Below are 16,848 nucleotides of genomic sequence, written 5' to 3' on the forward strand. Positions count from 1 at the left end.
CGCGCCCGCGGTGCCGCAGGGCAGGGCAGGGCGCGCCGGGCGCGGGCAGGGGCTGGGCGGGCGGCTCCGCGCCGCCACCGAGCCTCCTTAAGACAGCGGGCTCCTGCGTGGGAACGGCAGTGCTCATGCATACCAAATGCGGCTGGATGGAGGCGATCGGCCCGCCGCTCGGGGCAGGCTGCGCTGGCTGAGCGGAAAGGGGCAGCCCGCATAAAAAAAGAGGCTGCGGGGAGAGCGGCTGCTCCTGCTCTTCCCCTCCTGCCCTCCTGTAAGAGCAGCCAGGTTAGCCGCTCCCAGGCGAGCGGAGCCATCCGCCTCGCCGCTCCGCTTCCCTGGGCGGAAAGCTGAGCAGAAAGGAGGGAATTTAAATACAGCGGGCGGAGGGGTGCTTGTACTTTCTTCCCCAAAGCATTGCCTGGAGTGGGAAACCGACATGAGGGGAGGGGCCAGCGTTCAGGCAGAAAAGACTGAGAGGGGAAAAAAATTAATTCACTCTTGATTTACTGATACAATGCACCTAGGAAGTGTAGTTTCATCGATCCTGCACTGAATGGGTGCACTAGAGGCGACTGGCAGCATTTAGAAGCTATGCTACAGTCTGAGTGTTGGCATGAACATCCTGGTGAAAAAAGTTCAGGTCAGTGTAGTAATTAAATTTATATGCAGAACAATTCTTTTTAGAGACGTGTGAACATACAAGCTTATAATGCTAGGGCAATTGAAATGTGGTAAAGCACACTTCCATGTGGGTGGTACCTGGCTTTCCCAGGTAAAGAAGATATTCTTAATGCTAGCTTTCTACCTAAAAGAAAAATACACTTTTTTTTTTTCTTTTTTCTTTTTTCTTTTTTCTTTCCTGAAGATTACATGAAGGAAGAGTTACTAATACAAAAAGAAATGTCCTGGAAAGCATTGCCAGTACTTAATTTTGCCTGTAGTAACCAATTTTTACTAAGAGGAAAAAACTACCGCTTCTCAGGAGAGTTTTAAATCTCTCATATCTCAGGATATAAAACATGGCTAGAAAATGTACTTGGCTAGATTTCACTGATCTGCAGTTTTTATTCCCCATTGTGCATATATTACTTCTCCATTTATGATTTATTCTCATTAATCAAACTGTCTAACATGAAGCAATACTCTTGGCTCAATTTTTAAGGTTTGATTAAGGACAAACAACTCAGGAGAGAGCAGGTAAACTCAGTACAGCTGCCAGTGCCATCAGATCCTCCAGGGTAAATGGACGACCTAAAAACAGAGCAGTTGTACAAATAGAAAAAGGTAAGGATTGATGCTTACAACCTAGTGAATCCCTCTAGATGAAGTCTTGCCTTTGCACACAGATTAATGCTCTCCGAACCCAAGTATACTGGGGCCTGTGTAGAAGGAGCTGAATTGCACTAAATTGGATGTGCAGTACCTATATGCTGCTTTTCAACATGTGCATCCCAGCCAGTCCCACAGCACCGTACCCTCTAAGGAACTGTTTGAAGGCTGCTATTTGACCCCACTGTCTTTTGCCCAGAAGAGAAAGGCCCAGAACATGGAGCAAGACTATGTACCAGAGGAGACCTCCCACCCGTTCCACCCAACGTACATCACAAAACTACAAAGTTTGAATCTTGGGATATCTGTGGAACAGAAAGGATAGAGCACCATCTGATAAAGCCTGTGTCAGTGCAGATGAGCTTATGGTTATGACTGGGAAGCTAGTTTACGTATCTTCTTACTTGACCTCTCTTAATGTATTTCTTTTATAAAAGAAGGAAAAAACTTGGTAAAAAGATGCAACATGATAAGGCATGTGATTTTCTGAAACTAGTCTAAGCCGCCACAAAGGTGACAAAATTAAGTAGGCAGAAAAAAAATATTTGTGACTTTAAATAGCATGTGCCTTAAGATGTATGCATGACAACTTTTCTATTTTAATTGTAATAATTTTCAAATATTAAGCTTCAGGGATTCATAGTGAAAAGAAAGAGAAAGATTCAGACAAATTGGAAACAGACTCCCCAGACTATGCCTTCCTCTCTCTGCTTCCTTCTCTGCACTCTCTAGCCCGATAAATTTCCTTTACCCTTGAAGATCAGTAAGGAGTTTCTTGATAAGGACACCAGACTCAGTATTACCTTGACCAACTGCTCTGCATTAGGCATCTGCCATAAACCAAAAAAGTTAGTCTTACATGCCAGGGACAAACAAGGTGGAGAAATCATAGTGTGCTACTCTTCTTTCCAAAGAGTAGAGTAACAAATCTCAGAGGAGACTAGAGAATTGAGGACAATACTAAAGCATAACAGATAGCTTTAATAAACTAAAAATAGTGAGCTCAGTGTATCTTAGCTTCCACAGAGCATCCTGTCTTTGAGATGGAGCTCTGTCAATGCCTTCTTATGCAAACAGTACCTTTGGGACAAGAGCTGTTATGTGATGCAGTGCTTAATACACATCAGCCATGGCCGTGTGCCTTGCCTAGTCATCTGTATTTGCAGAAAATGAGTGTTAGAATGCTAATGTCTCTCAGTGGCAGCTGAGACAGGACACAACCACGGTGTGGGAGCTCCATTTCAAACTCACAGTGCCTGCGTGATTTTGGATAGATCATTTAATTCCTAATTGACACTAATTTAAAATCATTTTAACTTAATATGCATTTCTTACCTACAAGGAGTACTGCAGTGAGTTTGAGGTTATTTCTTGCATGTAAATTTGAAAAAAGCCAAGCCAGATTTATTTGTCTTTGCAGCAGCCAACACCAATTTTCAGCAAACATTTGGAAGAAAACTGGTATGGAAGAAAAGAAGTCCATTCTCAACAGCTTATTTTAGGTGTTCACAAAAAGTGGTTAAAAAGTCTAGGTACATACTGAGGAGATGTTTTCCATTTGCTGTGTAGGGCTTTTTTATCACTTTAAGGAAAAGTCAGTGTTTTAAGCTCTTGTTCTATCCTGTTGGAAAAGCAAGTGCTCAACTCAGCTCTTCTATAGTCCATTAGGAGACAGAAAGTTGCAGCAACCCCGCTAGGATTATGAGCTCCTTCTCTGTTACAGATAAAAGACAGAGCTGCCACTTTGAGATTAAAATGCTTCTTCCTTGAAGTATACTCACTGAGACTTCAGTATTCACATCCTGTTCTTTGTATTTTGCAAAGAAGCACCTTTGGTAACATAGGAAGTCATAATAAACAGAAGACAAATTCGATTGCTGCCTGCATACAGAGTTTTCTACTCTTCTTAAAGCTATTGTTAATGATGAGCACTTTTAAGAGCACCTCTCGGTGGTTTCCTGCCATCTAAGATGATAATAAACCTACATCTAGAATGCTCTGATACAGTAAATTTTAACACCTCTGGGAGTATTACAGAATGAAAAATAGCTGAGGAGCATCCAAACGTCTCTGAGCACGCCAATAGCATCCAACATATCCAGCCTGAGAATAAGTGCTTTTCAGAAGGATATTGCTAATCCAGCAACTACTCTCCTCTTACAGGTCACTCAGCACAAGAAAAGCACCACTCTTGCTTAGGCTGTCCATGTGAATAACATAATTTGTTGTTAATATCTTAGAAAGAGTCCAGGAAAGTTTTGTTTTGTTTTTTTTCTCCTGTTTAATTAACAATTCTGTTAAGAAATACAAGATGTTGGGTCACTGAAATAAGCTGAGAGGATAGGAGTAGGAAACCAGGAAGATACATTGCTTAGCACAGTAGAAACCTCTTTGGATGAGAGGTTTGTAGGTGTGTATGTATGTATGCAGCCGAACTAGGGACAAACTTCAGGTGGAGGCAGGTGAATTTCTGTGTGAAATATCTGTGTGATACTGCACATGATTTTCCTATGTATACTAAGGGATGTGTGAAAGATACATCTTGTTATTGCATTTATACAGATGTTTTTTAAGGCTTCTTTGCTCTCAGAGCACATTTCCTGCTTTCCTGAGGGCTTGCACAGCCCAGCAGAGTAACAAATACAGGAGAAAATAGAGCTACCCATGTGTCTTTTTTGCTTTTAGCATTCATTTCAGAAATACTACAGTGGTAGAGGTCATAGCTTTTCTTAACATAGGTTTTACATGTGTCTGTCTCCTAGTCTTGTGGAGGAGATGCCAGGATGGCAGTAGAAGTAGTTCAGAAGTCTTCATTTGAAAGTCAAAGATAACAACACTTTCTGCAGATACAGTCAAGCAGTTTCAGCCATCTCATTACCCAGTCATTCTGCAGGTTTTTAGCTTAGCCAACAATGAAGAGTGTAGCAATGAGCAATAGCCTATATTTATAACAAAAAACTGTGTTTTTTTTTCCATTGTGCTCACATCTTTATTTGTCTTCATTATGTGTTATTACTTACAAAAATCAGCCAATAGAAAAATGAGTCAATAAAATCTGAATAAATTATAATTAATTTTATGCCCATCTTCTTAATGGACACAGATGTTCTTCAAGCTTAATACAGTTGATACTTAATTCACAAAATTTCTCCACTGCTTTCCCATCTTTTCTATTCACAGCATGCCTCAGGTGGCTTCTTTCTTCTCTCATCTTGGCTGAGGTATTTCACAGGTCTGTCACATGTTCATATCCACTATATCCACTAGTTCCTCTCCTTCAGTTGCAGAAAATATTAATGTAATGTTTATGCATGTATTAAATATTAATTAAATAATTTATCTTAGATACAGGCAATTCTGTTTCAAGCATATACATTAATGGTACTGTACGTAGCAATAAATTATAGTTTTAGGCAACTGACTAAACAGCTAGAGGAAAAGGTACTCCTTCTGTTTTATTCTTCTTCACACATTCTTATATGTGTGCGCTGTAATGCCAAACATGATGAGATTGTTTTATAAGCCTACTCACTGTCACCTTAATGTCACCTTTAATTGATCCACAAGTGTCTTTTGCCTGGGAAGGCTGGGCTACCAGAAGAGATCTTGGGAAAACTGGATTTACCCGAGCACACAGCCACTGTAGAGAAGCAGAGGAACTGGTGAGACAGCAGGGGGTCTGGGCAAATCAAGCTCACACTCACCCTATGGAGATGCATATTTTCCTAGAGAAACTGTTTGATGGCTCTCAGTTCCAAAATCAGGAAAGGGGGCTACAGATTCAGGCTAAGCACGCATAAATTTCAGTTGATGAGACACAAGCAGACTTCTGTGGTTTCACTTCTGTGTCTACTAGAAGAGAGTTTGGTGATTTGCAACATTTTACCTCCAGTTGCTGAGTACTTAAAAATCTACCTACCCATAACTTTTGAATGTTTATCCTAGAACACTGTTTCTCTACACATTCTTCTTTAATTGCAGCCTGCAACTTTTCCGCATTCATCTTTGGAAAGGATTAGAACACTTGGGCATATAACACTTTTATTTTTGGACTAGAAATGTCCATGATTGATTGTTACTTAGAAACAAAGACTGCATTTTAAATTACAATTTTCTTTCTTTAGATAGATTTTCAAGCTGTTAGTTCATCAACCTCTATAGCATACAACAGAAATTAGGCTGCTTCAACTTTCAGATGTCTGATTATCCTAAAAGCTTCTATCCAATTTAGTCATCGTGTACCAATCTGTACTGTCTTTGTGTTAAGCCTCCCTTGGTTTTGATTTGTAGCCTCATTTTCTCTATCATATACTAAGCTCAGATATCAAGTTAAGCGTTGAGTATATCAGTGCAGCATTTCACTACAGATAAATTATAAACATTCTCTAATCTGTATTATTTTAGTAAATAAAATACAGAACAAGTATGAAACTTTATTATGGGATATTCACCCTGACTATTGGGTATTTCTTGAAAGAATCAGAATATTAACTATCTTGCAAAAGAGCACTTCTCTTCATTTGCTGTAGATTGATGTTGTATATGATGAGAGTCTTTCTCTCTTTGTCTTCCAGAATGATGATATATGTTTGTATTCTTTGAGTATCGTGGAAAAACCACAAAAATTTAGAATATTTTCTGCTATAAGGCTACAAAGAACCAAGATAATCAAGTGATATTTTCAGCATGTACTGCATATCTGCATGCATTCCCCCTCCTCTCAAAGACCTTACCATACGGTGAATGCCATCTCTGAAGTGGTTTCCTGAAACCACTTGGCCCATTCTTACAGTGCTGAACACGTGGTATTTCATTACTGAACTGCCTGTTTTATTGAGGATTCCCTTCCATCATGTTTGTATTTTCTATAGTACTTCCCACATCTGCTCATTTAGCTGTGTAATGGTATCCATATTACTTTGCAGAAGTAATCTGACCACCCAGTGCTTTTGGCTAAGGGTGTCTGTGGATGAATGGTTCAGTCACCAAAACTGAAAAGGCACTCAAGCACCACAGGCTTGAGGGAAAACATCTCAGTGATGGATGGTCCAGAAAAAAGAGGATAACATCACAGAAGCATTTGCTGATCTGATTATCAAATCAGCAGGTGTTCTACTAGTAGCTAAAAGCAAGAGCAAAAATGATGCTAATTACATAGAACTCATTCAACAACTAACCGTATACTTGAAATTTTACTAGGAAGTCCTTCACAGAAATTCAGGCTTATTGGTCACAAATTTCACCAAAGGATGAAGCTTTTTCCCTCACACATTCTGTGCAGCAATGTCTTCTACCAGATGACTGGATTCTGGAGGTGCTATTTCTTTGCATTCCTTGTGCAATGGATGGTTTTGTCTTAAACACAACAAGGAAAAGTGCAGGGTTTTCATGGAACAAAATTGAAATGGCCATAGATCAGTTAAGATGTGGAAAAAACAAGTATTATTCGAATCCACTTAAAAAGTAAAAACAACAACACACTCCTATGTCTATTTTGAAAATGACAGTGGTCATTTTCAAATTGACTTCATTAAGTCTGTTTTTAGCATCTTTAATGTCTGGTTGTGATTTATTTTTAAATTCACATTCAAACTCTCCATACATTCCTTTATACCCTGGGATCACACACACACACTATTTTATGCCTATGTTTTCACTTAGATTTTTATAAGCACATCTGGACACCAGCTAGCTGCATTGTAAAAGATACGTGTGCTTTCCACAAAGTCTGTTCCATTTATTACCCATTTGTATTTGGTGGCACATTCTGGAAAAAAGGTAAAGATTGGGACCTTTTAGACTAATCACTAATCAATGCTGTAGTTAAAATTCTTAATGCCCTCTAGAGAAGGCAATCTAGTTTTGTACCAAACACAACAGATGGGTGATAGTGAAGGTGCCAGATGAAGGAAACAGTGAAAAGAGCATCAGCTGTATCAAATAAGCTGTAGTCTCAGCTTCCATTTGCTTAACCACTGCCTGGTGATGCTGTTTTGAAGGCATTGAGACAGACGTGAGTAAAAATTAGAGAAATGTTCTGCACTAACTCAGTAAAAATCCTTCTAGCTCTAACAGATGATTCAAAGTTATCAAGAACATGCCCTACCATTAAACATGACATTATCACAGTGTCTTATATTATAGACAGTTTTTAGTGTGATTTGACATTGTGCATAAATGAGACATTTCTTGAAATTCAGTGACTGCAGATATATGAGAAACTGCTTAGGGGAAAAAATATTCTCATAAGGAGGAAATGCTCTCCAGTTACGGTTTTTGGGAAAGATGGAAAACAAATAAACACAAAACAAAATAAAGAAAAAACCTTTTCAGTTGTATTTCTTATAACTATTTTTTTTTTTTCTTTTTCCCTTTTATTTTTGTTTTGGGATTTAAAAGTGTTTTCTACTCAGATATAAATCATAGTTTAGTTCCTTCCGCAAACAAAACCACTGAAACAGAAAATCAGCAACTAAATTCAGATAATTATTTTTAGAATCTTTAACTCAGTGTCATAGTTTACAGCTTAATTAAAACAGTTTACTTGAAACTGATACTGCTGGTATTACTGACACTGATAAAGCCGCTCCTGGAGTACTGCCTCCAGCCTGCATATGGAGATGCTGGAGAGGGTCCAACAGTGGGCCACAAAGACAGAGGCATGGAATCATAAAATCATTAAGGTTGGAAAAGAGCAATAGAATCATCTAGTCCAACCATCCATCTTCCAACAATATTGCCCACTAAACCACGTCCCAGGTACTACATCTATCCTTTCCTTAAGTACCTCCAGGGATGTTGACTCCACCTCCTCCCTGGCAGCCCATTCCAATGCCTCACCACTCTTTCTGAGAAAAAAATTCTTCCTGATATCCAACTTGAACCTCTCTTGCTGCAATACAAGGTCATTCCCTCTTGTTCTATAACTGTTACCATGGAGAAGAGACTGACCCACAACCCACCGAAGTATTCTTAAAGGTAGTTGTAAAGAGCAATAAAGTTTCCCCTGAGACTCCTCTACTCCAAGCTAAACAATCCCACTTCCTTCAGCCCCTCCTCATAAGATTTGTGCTCCAGAACCCTCACCAACTTTGCAGCCCTCTCTGGACACACTCCAGGGCCTCAGTGTCTTTCTTGCAGTGAGGGAACTGAAACTGAACACAGTACTGGAATGTTTATCCCATGAGGAAAAGCAGAGAGAACTAGGATTGTTTATCCTGGAAATGAGAAGGCTGAGAAGGACTTTATCAATTTGTATTATATAAACACCTCAGGGAAAGGCACAAAAAAAGACACAGCTGGACTCCATCCTTTGGTGCCCATTGAGAGAATAAGAGGCAAAGGATGCTTAAACAGAGGATGACAGAGTCCTGTCATAGGATGCCCACAGGGACTGTAGAGACTCTTCCTTGAAGACCTTCAGAAGGAGGACATGGGTCTGGGCAGACTGCTCTGGATGGCCCTGCATGAGCAATGAAGTTTAACCAAGAGGTCTCTTTCCATCTTAGCCATTCTGTGATGCTGCAAATTCCTGGCACACCAGACAAAACTGTACAACATTTTGGAGTGCTTTTTAATTATTATTATATATATTTTTAAACTCTATCTACAACTCTAAAACCAGACAACAGGATGGACCCAGCATATAAAATTGCAGTGTAGAATAAGCTCTTTTTGTAAAGCACAATTGTAGTATTACTCATGACAAACTAGCTACTCATTTATTTAAGCAGACAAGCTGCCCATGCTTTTGCACATCTCCAAAAAGAATATACATACCTATCCAGACATTGCAAGAGCAGAATCCACAGGAGCAAGAAAACAGAGCAAAAGAAAAGAGGATTTTTTTCCTTAAAGTCTCAGTCAGTTACGTAACTCGACCCTGCAACAGCCTTTAAACACGCACTTTCTAGTTCAGCTGTTCTTATAGCTCCCTTATCACAACTGTACAATTCTCTTTCTCAAATTATTCATACCAACATTAAATGGCAATACAGAGCTGATGGAAAGCTTTCCTTGGAAAGCTCTCCTTGCAAGCCTTTCTCAAGTTTATGTTCTCATTACAGACTGTCCTGTAACAACTAGAAGACATAGCATATTCTCCCCAAGTCTATGATTTCAATCTTTCCTTCATGTTCTTATTACTTTCTTAGAAATTTCAGTTATGTGATTTTTGGCTTTCTCTGAGGAGGCAAAAAACCACATTCCTCCTGATTTGTTGGCATGAGACCTTATGCTGTTGTGTTATGTATAAAGTAACTGCTATATTTATGACACAAGTTATGCATTATGTTTTCAGGTCCACATTATTATTTCAGACTCTTAAAAAGAATTTTCTGATTCATAATGGAACAGAGCATCTATGGACATGATTTATGTATCATTTTGTTACAGCTCTTACTCTAATTCAGAAGGAAAAAAATCAAAAATTCACTGTGAAAGATAGACAAACATAAACAAGTTAGGAATTATTAAGTGAAAGACAAAACAGTGAGGAAGAGTTGTGTAAGTATTTGTATGAAGTTCTTTAATACCTATTTTCCAAAATTATAATTTGATATCAACTTCAAATAAAACAAGTCTTGGGAATATGTTGCATTATTAATTGAATAATTTTTCTTTTTTTTTTTCTTTAACTGAGATTTTCCAAATAAAAGTACTACATAATTTCTACATATGTTCTGTTTTTTTCATGATAGTTCATGCAATAAGCAGGAGATTAATATTTATGCACTCTTGGAAGAAACATAACTTTCTAACAAACTGTTAATACCTTGTGTTTAGCCTATGAAGACACTCTATTCTATTTAAGAGGTTTGCTTTGGTGTATTTTATTTTGCTTGATATCAAGACACACTCAGAATGAGAACTCGTTAATAAGAGAGCTTTCCACTGTTTGCTTAGTATTTGCTTAGCATACTTTTATTTTATTACTATGAATTTTTTTCAGGAATCCATTTTATTTTATTTTTTACTTGCAGATTTATCTTTTTTCTTTTTTTTTGTCACAGGCTGAAAACTTTTTGCTTTGTGACCAATCAAGAGTGACTGAAAATTATATATTAGGGCACTGCTACACACTACACATACAGCAGAGAGCTAGGACCAAATGTGATACCAGAAGGTATCTACTGATTTGAAAGTTCCATGAATTATTTAGCTTACCCAGCTATGTTTTATAATTACTGTATCCAGCTTTATGACTGGGAGAGAAAAATGCCAGCTGAAATATCTTTAGATCTAAAAGCACTGCTGGGCCCTCTGATAGATAAAAAACCCAGTATTCTAACTGGTGGTAATATACAAATTCCACTTCAGGCATATTCAGTACAAAAAAGGTCAAACAGGTGAGAGAAAGCCCTGGGCTGCAATCAACAATTTTGACATCCACATAAACCTCACTGCTTAAAAATATTTTGAGATGATGACCAGTAAGAAAAAGAAATAGTATTTAACCGCGATCAGAGTAACCAATGATGACCCTAGTTGTATACCACATCTTTTTTTGGAAAAAAAAGTCTACTTTTATGTACTAAAAATAAATTGTCAGACTCATAACATATTTATAAAGAAAGCCTTCTCGTGTGTGTATCCATGACAACCTAGATTTATATTTTGAGCACCAGAAAGTTGTTTCAGCAGAGCTTACATAAATTACTTGATAGAATATAAAAAGATAAGACTTTTTGCTGCCAGAGGTATTCTATTTGGCATAATATGAAACATTTCAACTATACTGAAGGACACAAAAAACCCCAAAGCACTGTGTAGTGGTTTGAAACCTGTCTTGCCATAAAGTAAATAAGAAAACATGGAAGATCCTTAAGACAAAACACAGTGGATATTAAAAATCCCTGAGGAGTTAGTAATTGAATATTAGCATGTACAGCTGGTTAAGGAAAGAAACATAACAAAAACTTGAAACATGCTATGCCTGTAATAAATAAAACTCCTCTCATTTTCATGAGTGTGCTGCCTACTGGGATTCCATCTGGATGGCTCTGGGCACAGACAACCTTTTTTCTACCTAGGAAAAAGAGCCTGCCTGCACTATACTGAGCATTACTAGAACTGCATTTCCACTATACATACTTTCTTTTTGTGTTTGTCTTGAGAGAGAATAGCATGTAATAAACACAGTAGTACATTTCCAACTGCAAAATGGAAACAGTGAGATGATACATCATGAGATTTTCCTAGGTGAACATTAGTGTCTTCCATACCATTTAATTTTCAAATAATGTATCATCTATCTTGGAAAGAGTCTTTGACAGTGGAGAGATCCAATCATTTAAATAATTGCTTAATATCTACTAAGGATTCATGCGCTGTGAACAAGAACTATGAAAAGTGTTCTGAAGAGAGCCTACTGCTTTAGACCACAATCCAGGAAAGCAAAAAAAAAAGCAGACAAGTTCAAAGCAGAGTCTTTCCTCAAACTCTCTTTTGAGAGAAAAACATTTTGACTTCAGTGATGCAGTACTTGTACAGCACGTTAATGAGCAAAGCAACCTGCTGCTAGGTAGATTCATTTTTTCTAGATTCATATGAGGAGACCAAGTGCTGTATATATGGGAGATCTTCCATGATGAAATCTTGAGAAGGGCTACTCAACAAAATTCAAGTGAATTTCAATTTCTCAATCAAACACAGCAACACAAAGTTCTCCCTGTAAGCACTGTACAAAGCCTTCAAGGACTGTGACTCAGCCGTGAACAGCTCTATGCAGGTTTCTCATAGGACCACAGAAAAGTAACATAGGTTAGGTTGGTAATGGAATGGCTTAAAATGTGCAGAGAATGCTCCTGAACAAAACCAATAAATAAGAGGGAGGTTTAATGTCTGCATGTGTTCACAATTGGTCAGCCATGACCCTCTGTGGCCTGTTGTCTCCTCCCTCATCTAACAGATGGAAAATAGCATCTCTGTGGCTGCTCCTGCCTGTTGCAGGGGGGATAGAGATTCATGATCCTTGAGGTCCCTTCCAACCTGAGCCATTCTGTGATTCTGAGATTCCATGATTCTGTGATTCCTTCTTATCCAGAAAAAATGACCAGGATGTGTGATATAAAACCTGAGGGTGTCCTGGCAGCTTTTTTTCTTTCTTTCTTTTGAACTTTCTTAGAGCATAATGAAGAATAAGCGTTTGTATAAGCCAAACATAATTTTAGTCACTCACATAGGTATTTCTTGTCACAGTCTGTGCAATTCAAGAGTACTAACTACTATAATAGCCTTAATTAGATAAAGATACTACTTTTATGGGAAGGATTTTGAATTAAAACATCACTGTAAGTGTACAAAATGCTCACTGAATTTATTTATTTTTTCTTTCTTGTATATTGATGTGGTAGATTCTACAGCCCAGTCCTACACTGGAACAGGCTGCCCAAGGAGATTGTGGATGCTCCATCCCTGGAGGCATTCAAGCCAGATTGGATGTGGCTCTGGGCAGCCTGATCTAGTGATTGGCGATCTTGCACATAGCAGGGGGGTGTAACTAGATGATCGTTATTGTCCTTTTCAACCCAGGCCATTCTAAGATTCTATGATACATTTTATTTAATGAAATATCATTTATTGACACTACATAAAATTTGAGTAATATAGTAGAAACCTGAAGCCTGCATTCAATTTTGCTCAGTTCTCCAAGGAAAAAACCTGCAGTGTACAGCAGAAATGAAATCTTGTAGTTAGGAGATTCCAGCATTAATGGTATCTTCAGAAATTTTGTGACAGTAATATATAAATTAGTAGTATCTTCCATGATGCGTAATGCAAAGACCTGAAGTGACTGGCTTCCCATAGAAATATACTGCATATTAAATTTAAAGTTTTGAGACCACTACTACTTTGTACATGTGTATCAACATGATCTTGAGAGCCTAGTATCCTATCCTGCCCCAACTTGACTGCACTAAATACTCTGTACCTAGAATGGAAACATTACTCTTTCCAAAGACTCTATAATAAAAAGCATAAGATAAGGCACCAAAAGATGGTATAGCCATATTTAAATGTGTATTTTTTTGGTTGTAATCCTAAGAGGTAAAACTTTACAGTGCCAAGGTGTTTGGTAAGCATTATATTAAAAGGGAAAATTAGAACATGCTCATTCAACTTGTACATCTGATGTTTTAGATGGTAGGTTTATCCTAACTGGTTAAACAATCTCACTGATTTTTTTTTTCTTAATTAAAATTAATTTGTGACCCAATAAACATACTACCTAGCAACCAGCATAACTGACATATTGATTTCGTGTAGCTAGCAATGGTTATGACTTATCTGTGTCAAAACCTAGAATAGATGTCACACCACACAAGTGCGATGATCAGTAAAATTCTGCACAGTTAAATACATAAATGCAATTCAGCAAGCTTACTCAATATATTTTTTTCTGGTTTTGATTATTGACAGCGTTAAGGAAAACAGCACTTGTACATAGAGGAGTGGGAAATGAATGTTTTATACCAACATTTATAATTGTTTCCTATAAGATTTTTCCAGGCAGGGGGTCCCTGAACAGGACTGTTGATGTAGTTTTCTGTGTTCCTCCACGTTCCTGCAATCTGCTCAGGGCTCACGCTGTCCCCGCTGTGGCCCAGCCATCTCACCACGCAGACACCAACATGGTGTGAGGCAAAAGGCATTTACTGAAACTGAAACAGTAGCTTATGTACCCTTGTGCATCATCTGTGCCCACAAGACAATGTCATGACTTACGTAATAGAGCAGGGGAAATCCTAATGTATCACATCTCAATATTGTATTTACGCCTACTCCTGACACATAACATGCTGATTCTTCGTAAGTGCCTACGACCACACAGGACAAAATCTCTTCTCCTGACACCCTGGTTTGTGATCCCCCAGTCCCCTCTTCTCAAGATCTGAACTCCTCCTTCTCACAATTCCTACAGTCATAGATGACACTGACTTTCACAAACCTGACAAATCTATCCTTATTTGTAAGTAGGAGAATCAGCCGTGTTCCTTCCCATCTCCCAGCTTTGGTTCCTTGATTACTTTTGCCACAAAACTGTCATTAGAGCACTCCAATAACTTCTTGGATTGTTCAAGCCTTGCCATGCTCATGTGATGCAACTTCCCAATGAGAATCATGAAAACATGAGACTTCTTCCCATTATCTGAAAGAGATTTTAGCTAATTCTTCTTCCGATGGTTGTTCTCACTGACTGTTCCAGCAGTAGTACATGGTGAAAGAGACATTTAATGTCATGAAGAGCATGGGAGCTCCGTAATTTTCCTGGTTGTTGCTTACCAATGAGTAAAATCGACAATTAATTGGTGTTATGCAGTTGACATAATATAAGGAAGGGATGCCATGTAGAATGACCTTGACAAGCCTGAGAAGTTGGTCTGTGTGATAAGGTTAAAAAAAAAAAACAAAAACATAAGGGAAGGATTTGGAGGTTGTGATGGATCAAAATCTGGACATAAGCCAGCAGTGCGCACATACAGCGAAGAAGGGCAACAGTATCCTGGGCTGCCTCAGAAGGGGGTGGCTGGCAGGACAAGAAAGTGGATTGTCCCACTCTGCTCCGTCCTTGTGAGGCCCCACCTGGACTACTGCATCCAGACCTGTAGCCTCCAGAGCAGGAAGCATGTGTTGCTGTTGGAGTGGGTGCAGAGGAGGGCCATGAAGATGATCAGAGGTCTAGAGCACTGTTTATGAAGAAAGGTTGAGGGAATTGGGCTTGGAGGGACCTCACTGTAGCCTTCCAATAATTGAACAAAGCTTATAAGCAGGAGTCATTACTTTTGGGGCAACCTATTATCATTGAGAAGCTTCTTCTCTTTGCTATTCTCAGCTTCTCAGTGAGTGTTATATTTTTAAATAAAAAAAAGAAGTGTTTTTTCTTAGTACATGCCGGTTTGTGCTTTTAAGCAAACAAGGAAAGGTCCTTTATATTGCAATAGCTGCCTAAGAGCTAATATATTGGAATGATTATCTTTTGTCTCACTCCTTGAAAGCTATATACTGCTCCTGTTATGGGAGTTAGACCTCAAATCAACAGAACTGTCTGCATAAGCACAGCCATGTCTGGTACAGCTTGCAGAGACTCATGTGGATTTTGCCTGTGTAGTCCAGCTATTTCTGTTTGCATCACGTACCCACTCACAAAATGCCTTCACTTACTATAATCCTGCAAGCAAGATTCACACCTCCATTTTATTTTTCAGTTGCATTCAGGCAAGATCTTATTAGCTGAGAAATTTGGGGACAAGTATAGGAGCAAGATTCTTATATTAACCAGCATTAATCATTTGAGATCCTTACGTGGTAAGTCAGTGACAACTGCTGAGGTAGTTTGCAACTGGTATTGCTGCGTAGAAAGATGGGAACACGCAGAGTGAAGTCAGACTCCAGGGTATACATGCTGTGTGGGTAACAAAACATGGAGCCAGCAGAATGAACACTGTGGCCATCACCATTTTAACAGTGATCTTTTCCACATACTTATCTGTGCTATCTCTCTGTAACTTATATGACTTAAATGAAATATATATATATATATATATGTATATGTATATATACATATTCCAGGATTTAAACTATTAGAGTAAAACTACTACTGAAGACAAATTCAAATAGTAATAGGCAAGGGTTACTCTGAAAGTAATGCTTCCTATTTCATACCCAAACCAAAACAAAGAGGAAAACCCCCAACTTTTTCCTCAGTGCTTAAAAACATTGCTAATGAAAACCTTCTCAAAGATGTCAACAGTACACTTTGATTCAGCCTCCTTGCGCAAGCCACTAACACCAAGAAATTCCTATCTCTAAAAAGAAAGAGCAGCTGATAGACAAAAATATTTGAGGACAGAAAGCATTTATTAACACCTTGGATCAAATTCATAGCACTTGTCAAAAATGGGTTTTCAATGACAAGAAAGTGGCAGTGCAGGATAAAATAAGATATTAGAAGAGGACATCTTTAAAGAGCCAAAGCCTTGTTTAAAGAAAGATAATAAAGAGGGTTGTAAACTCTGGCAGGTTCAAGAGACAAGAAAGCAAACAGATAATTTGTAAAGCAGCTTGCAAAAGGCATAAACATATATGCATATTTAAACATAGCAAGGAGTAGGAATACTGCCAAAGAGTTTGAAGGGCAAGAAGATGACTGACAGAACATTAAAGATCTTCCAGTGAAGATAAGGTCATAAGAGAAATTACATGAATTTTTCATGGCTGTGTTCACCATGTAGAGCACAAGAAGGTTTCTTATGTTGATATCCTGCTGGAGGAACTCCCTCTGCCTTGGAGTGAAGTCAAATGGAATACAAAATACATTGACAGAATGAACAGTAATATATCTCTAGGGATATATTATGTTCAACTTTATTTCATGTTGCTTAAAACAGCTTGGGATCAGAAAACAGGAAAATATCAACTGTGATGATGAAACTTATAAAGGATTTTAGAGGAGTTTCAGGAAAAACTCGATGAGAAAGTCTCAAATATATGTGAGCCAGCCGACTCAAGAACAGAGTCCTC

At 38.4% G+C, this 16,848-nt stretch overlaps 1 protein-coding gene across 2 annotated transcripts in view; it reads right to left on the reverse strand.

The window, feature by feature from the left end:
- The window catches only part of TRPM3 (transient receptor potential cation channel subfamily M member 3), a 403,209-nt gene that overhangs the window by 260,614 nt on the left and 125,747 nt on the right, over positions 1–16,848 (reverse strand). The gene's annotated exons all lie outside the window — the stretch shown is intronic.

The sequence above is a fragment of the Lagopus muta genome, chromosome Z (genome assembly GCF_023343835.1).
Source record: "Lagopus muta isolate bLagMut1 chromosome Z, bLagMut1 primary, whole genome shotgun sequence".
NCBI classification, from domain to species: domain Eukaryota; kingdom Metazoa; phylum Chordata; class Aves; order Galliformes; family Phasianidae; genus Lagopus; species Lagopus muta.